We start from the raw sequence: 6000 nt of genomic DNA, 5'->3' as shown, positions 1-6000 counted from the left end.
CAAAATAAGAAGTCCGTTCACCTTGGTAGATGAGCAGATAATGGAAAATTAAAAAAATGTGAAAGTAGGGCCGGGCGTAGTGGCTCACACCTATAAGCTCAGCACTTTGGGAGGCCGAGGCGGGCGGATCACGAGGTCAAGAGATCGAGACCATCCTGATCAACAAGGTGAAACCCCGTCTCTACTACAAATACAAAAATTAGCTGGGCATGGTGGTGCGTGTCTGTAATCCCAGCTACTCGGGAGGCTGAGGCAGGAGAATGCCTGAACCCAGAAGGCGGAGGTTGCGGTGAGCCGAGATCGCGCCATTGCACTCCAGCCTGGGTAACAAGAGCTAAACTCCGTCTCAAAAAAAAAAAAAAAAAAAGAAAAGAAAAGAAAAAAAAAGTATACACAACCAATAATCATAGTTATATAAATTTATAACAAAACACCACTTCCTTTTTTTCCTACTGCCTCTATAATTGCAGAAGAGAACCAAATACCATTTTCATCTGACAAACTGGACAAATAAAGTTTATCAATACCCAGTATGATGAGAGTATAGTAAGACATATGCAGATTGGAGGTTGGAATCAAAAGGTACTGCCGTTTAAAAAAACAGTGTGTTTTACTCTTTAACCCAGGAATTTCACTTTCAAAGATTCTACCCAAGCAAAGACAAATATAGCTGACTACCATGTACAATGCTATCTACGCAATGCTATTTATAGTAAAGAATGTAACGTCTCAAAATATGGGAACAGTTAAATGCATCATGGTGTTTCTGAATGACTGAATATTTAGTAACTGTTTTTTAAAAGGAAACAAATCTGTATAAACCTGTATGTGAAGCCGGGCGCGTTGGCTCAAGCCTGTAATCCCAGCTTGAGGTTGCGGTGAGCTGAGATCGCGCCATTGCACTCCAGCCTGGGTAACAAGAGCGAAACTCCGTCTCAAAATAAATAAATAAATAAATAAATAAATAAATAAATAAATAAATAAACCTGTATGTGAAGAATGATCCCAAAATTTAAACACACACACACACACACACACACACACACACACGCACCGCCCACCCCACCCCCCACACACAATCTGCTTACTAGTCGTGTGATCTCGTGCAGGTTATTGACCATCTAAGATTCAGTTTCTCCATATCCTTAAAATAAGGAAAATCGTAGTACCCACCATACAGGGTTGAAATGAGGATTATGCAAGTTAATGCAAGTAAAGTAAGCATTACATCTACTTAATTCATTTGAGCACATTATTACATGAAGTTAATGCACTGCATGCCTGGTACATAGTACTTTTTTCTATAAATGAAAGCTTTTTAAAAATCATATAATACTAATTACTGGATGCGTATTGCTTTGCAGGACTCAGAAAACTTTAGGCAAGTGAACCCTAGGGTTTTCTAGCAAAAAAAAAAAAAAAAAAAAAAAAAGCCGGGCGCGGTGGCTCAAGCCTGTAATCCCAGCACTTTGGGAGGCCGAGGCGGGTGGATCACGAGGTCAAGAGATCGAGACCATCCTGGTGAACATGGTGAAACCCCGTCTCTACTAAAAATACAAAAAATTAGCTGGGCATGGTGGCACGTGCCTGTAATCCCAGCTACTCAGGAGGCTGAGGCAGGAGAATTGCCTGAACCCAGGAGTCGGAGGTTGCGGTGAGCCGAGATCGTGCCACTGCACTCCAGCCTGGGTAACAAGAGCGAAACTCCGTCTCAAAAAAAAAAAAAAAAAAAAAAAAAAATCTCAGTGATAACACTTTCCACCTCACAAATTAATGTATATTTAAAGGACTAGTATTCATATTTTAAGTGAGTATAGGAGAGAAGGGAAACAGCAGCTGGACTTTCGGACTACAGGAAGTCAGAAAGAATGAGTGGTTGCTCTGAGAATCAGAACTGGGGATGAGAGGGAGGCAGAGGGGAAATACTTGTTTTATCATCAGCATTTTCATTCTGATTCTTTACCATTCATTTGCTAAAAAATAAAATAAATAGATAAATACATAAAATAAAAAAATCTATGTTTTGAAATGTGTACAGCCAGAGCACAGAAAAGCTACTATCTCCTTCAGGGTCTCTGAAATAAGAAAATAAGTATTTTCAACTCCAGTCCTTGGCACCAGGAAGGATAATAGGTCATGGTTCCAGGAAGGGGAACTATAGATGGCATCAGACGACTTCACAGAATGCCCAGAGAATGTAGAATAGGTGCTTCTGTTTCCCAAAACAGCGTCCAGACAATGTCGGGAACACCACATGGAAAGCAGGGGCAGTCCTAGTTTCCAATTAGCTCTGCTGATCTTTCAGCTGATCTGCCTGAAAGTTCACTTTCAGGCAAAACCTGTGAACTTGGATCTGGTATATAATTCACTATACATGGATATTTTGTTCTCTGTATAACTCTAGCAAGGCTGAACCTTTAGCAAGTCAAGGCTTACCTGAGGTACCTCTCACAGATTCATCAAGTCCCCCAGTAGAAGACAGCAAGGAGTTTTTCCATGAGTAGGATTTTAGTCAAAGTGTTTTCCATGATGTGTTTCAGACACCCAGAGAAAACAGCTTGCAAGAACAAGGCATAAAAATCTATGCATACTTATGGCTTTGAGCCTAGGGTATTTTTTACCGACAAACTACTTCTAAACATCTGTCATTCAAGCACTACTGCTTAGCATGAACTAGTCTATATCCAAATAGACACCACAATGAGTCAGTTCACAGCTACTAGTATGATTTAGAGTTTACCTGTCTTCTAAAAAGAACAGCTAACATGTATCCAGAAAAGGGCATTCTATGTTACAACTATGTAATGAAGGCTAGACAATCAGAATCTAATTATTTTCCTTTTTAAGACATTAAACCCTCAGTTCTCTTTTTTTTTTCCCCCACCAATATTGTTTTCTTTCCCTGGATCCTTTTTCTTCTTCTTGTTAGAGATACCCACCAAGGCCAGTTGCTCTCTATTTAAGATCATATACTGCTTGTATAGCAACACCTCACCTACCTGAAGCTCAGCTTCAAGGAACTTCAACTCCTCAAACTATTCCTAAGAATTAGGAAATAAGAAAAATTGCAAAAAAAATTATGTAAAAGAATCTATGTATCGATGAATGTCTTCCAAATCCTAACTCAGGGTTCATTTACTCATATTGTGCCTCAAGTTAAATAGGTATCTGCTGGGAGATATAAATGTATCTTGTTGGAGATACTGTGTTACTTGGAGATATAAAAGTGAATAAAGTACTCTCAAGGAATTTACAGTCCTAATAACATTAGCTAATCTGGTTTTGTGGCGACTGAAGAATAAAAACAGCAAAATAGAATTAACCAAGAATTCCCACAGAAAGGCACACAGACAGCAGCAAGATTTGGTCCTATTCTTAAATCGCGGAGTAATTTGAGCCCAGTCACTCAAACTCTAGGTATTTATTTGGATTAGATCATTTTAAAGTTTTTAGTTTGTTCTCCAATTCTATGAATACAGTTTTAAAGCAGTTTACATCTGACAACAGGAGACTTTTTTTTTTAAAGGCACAAGAAGTCAAAAAACACAGCAATTATGCAGTCATTTACTATAGGAGTGAATTACTCCATCTCGTGCAGTAGGCTATGTCACAACACATCATAAACATTATTCACAACAGCCCACAGGACGAAAAAGTCCAGGCAGGGAACTTGTATGTTGTTATGGTTTACATTCTTTTTTTTTTTTTTTTTGAGACGGAGTTTTGCTCTTGTTACCCAGGCTGGAGTGCAATGGCGCGATCTCGGCTCATCGCAACCTCCGCTTCCTGGGTTCAGGCAATTCTCCTGCCTCAGCCTCCTGAGTAGCTGAGATTACAGGCACGCGCCACCATGCCCAGCTAATTTTTTGTATTTTTAGTAGAGACGGGGTTTCACCATGTTGACCAGGATGGTCTCGATCTCTTGACCTCCTGATCCACCCGCCTCGGTGTCCCAAAGTGCTGAGATTACAGGCGTGAGCCACAGCGCCCGGCCGGTTTACATTCTTTATCCCATCATTTTAAAATCATTAACTTGTTTATTTTCTATGATCCTCCACTAGAACATGTGTCCCTCATGAGCAGGCATTTGTCTGTCTTAATTACTGAAACAGTGCCCATCACAGAAGAAGTCCTCAATAAATATTTTTTTCAAAGAACAATATTCTTCTTTTGACAAATATTCTTTTGACAGTTTTTGACATTCACATTTCAGTTTTATAACTACATTTCTGGGAATTATGTGTCCTTCTCTCTAAATTGATTGGTTTAGCCAGCATTGCCTGTATTTTTATGCCATTATTTTCCCCTTTCTTGGATTCCTAATTTTGCTTCTTTTTCAATATGTTGGCAAATAGTTTCCCAATGATTCATTTCAAAATAGAATAGTATGGGGAATATATTTTCTGGATCACTGTATATATAAAATTATCTTTTACACATGAAAGATAACTTGCCAGGGTATATAATTCTCAAATGTTTGAGAGTGGTAGTATGCTCTCCTGGTATTTAGAGTTATATACTAGAGCATTCACTTTGTTCAATCAGATTAGCACACCTTGTGGGGAGGAATGGACATGAGGCTAGAGGAAAGAACTAGATACCTCTTTTCATCTTTTTCCTCCCTCTTCTCCAAAGTTGCACAGTAATGGAGATGGCAAGAAGAGGAATAAGTGGAGAGGTATTTCAATTAAAGTCTGCAAAGCCTGGTGAGTGACTGTGGGTGTGGTGGCTCATGCCTGTAATTCCAGCACTTTGGGAGGCTGAGGTGGTTGGATCACTTGAGTTCAGGAGTTCAAGGTCAACCTGGGAAACACGGTGAAACTCCATCTCTAAAAAAAAAAAAAAGGAAGAAAGAAAAAGAAGCCTAGGGTGGCTTCTAGATATCTTGCTAGGCTGACTTGGCTACTCTTGTTTCAAACTTGGATTTAGGGTTAATGTAATACTTTTGATATTATCCTCCAAGCTCTTTTCCTCATCATAGCATTTTAATTTGTTGTTGGACCATCTCTTCAATCATTCAAAGTCCCCACTAGCTGAATGATTTGTGCTAGGAGAGTTTGAGGCTTATGAATTCTTCTCAGCATACCCTTTTCTTACTGGTTCTTTACTCTGAATTTTTATTCTACTTGAAACAAATGTCTATTGCCACTTATCACTTGTATTGTAATTGAAATAGGTTGCCTACTTGTCTATCGCCATTGGACTAGGAACACCTCAAAAAGCATCGTGTTAAATTTATGTTTGTACCTCCATTGCTTGGCACTGAGAAGAAACTGAAGCAATCATTACAGAATTAGTGGTCGTTTACAAGAAATATGCATTTACCAAAACAAAAACAAAAACAAAAACAAAAACTTCACATGCAGGGAGTTTGTGAGGGTATATTTGAAAACATTTTAATTATAAGAAAACGGAACTGGAGCCAGACTCTTCAGAATTCCTCCAATTTGTCATTCATTCATTAGTCATCAATGTTGTATTAAGGTACCAAGCACCGGCTGAGTGTTGAAAACAATGAATGACAATATTCAGCTTTGGAGTCGCTCAGGGACTAGAAAAGCAAGTGCCTCTCACTTAGTGGTCCCACCATTGCCACTAGGGAGCAAAGCCTGACCTTGAGACCAGGTGAATTTGTAGAGGAACTTCAGAAGGCAGGGACCAGGCCTCACTGGTCTTGTCAGGCAACGAATAAGCAATCAGTGCGTGTTTGTTTAAACGAGTCAAAAAAAAAAAAAAAAAAAAAAAAAAACAGTTATTTTCATCAAATGAACTTTAAAACGGAGATGATCTAAATTCAAATGTATTAAGTCTTTTAAAGCTGAACTGAAATGCAACATAGAAATTTATTTCCGTTTGGACTAGATGTAATGGAACAAGAGCATTGAAGTCCAGAAGAGTCGGGGATGGGAAAGTTTTAGAAATAATGCGGAGAGCCTGTGAGATGTGAGACCAGCTGGGTGCAGAGGCCTCGGGAAGGTGACCTCCCCATCTGGCGGGCGG

The sequence above is a fragment of the Saimiri boliviensis genome, chromosome 7, assembly GCF_048565385.1.
Source record: "Saimiri boliviensis isolate mSaiBol1 chromosome 7, mSaiBol1.pri, whole genome shotgun sequence".
NCBI classification, from domain to species: Eukaryota; Metazoa; Chordata; class Mammalia; order Primates; family Cebidae; genus Saimiri; species Saimiri boliviensis.
This window is presented reverse-complemented; position numbering follows the sequence as displayed.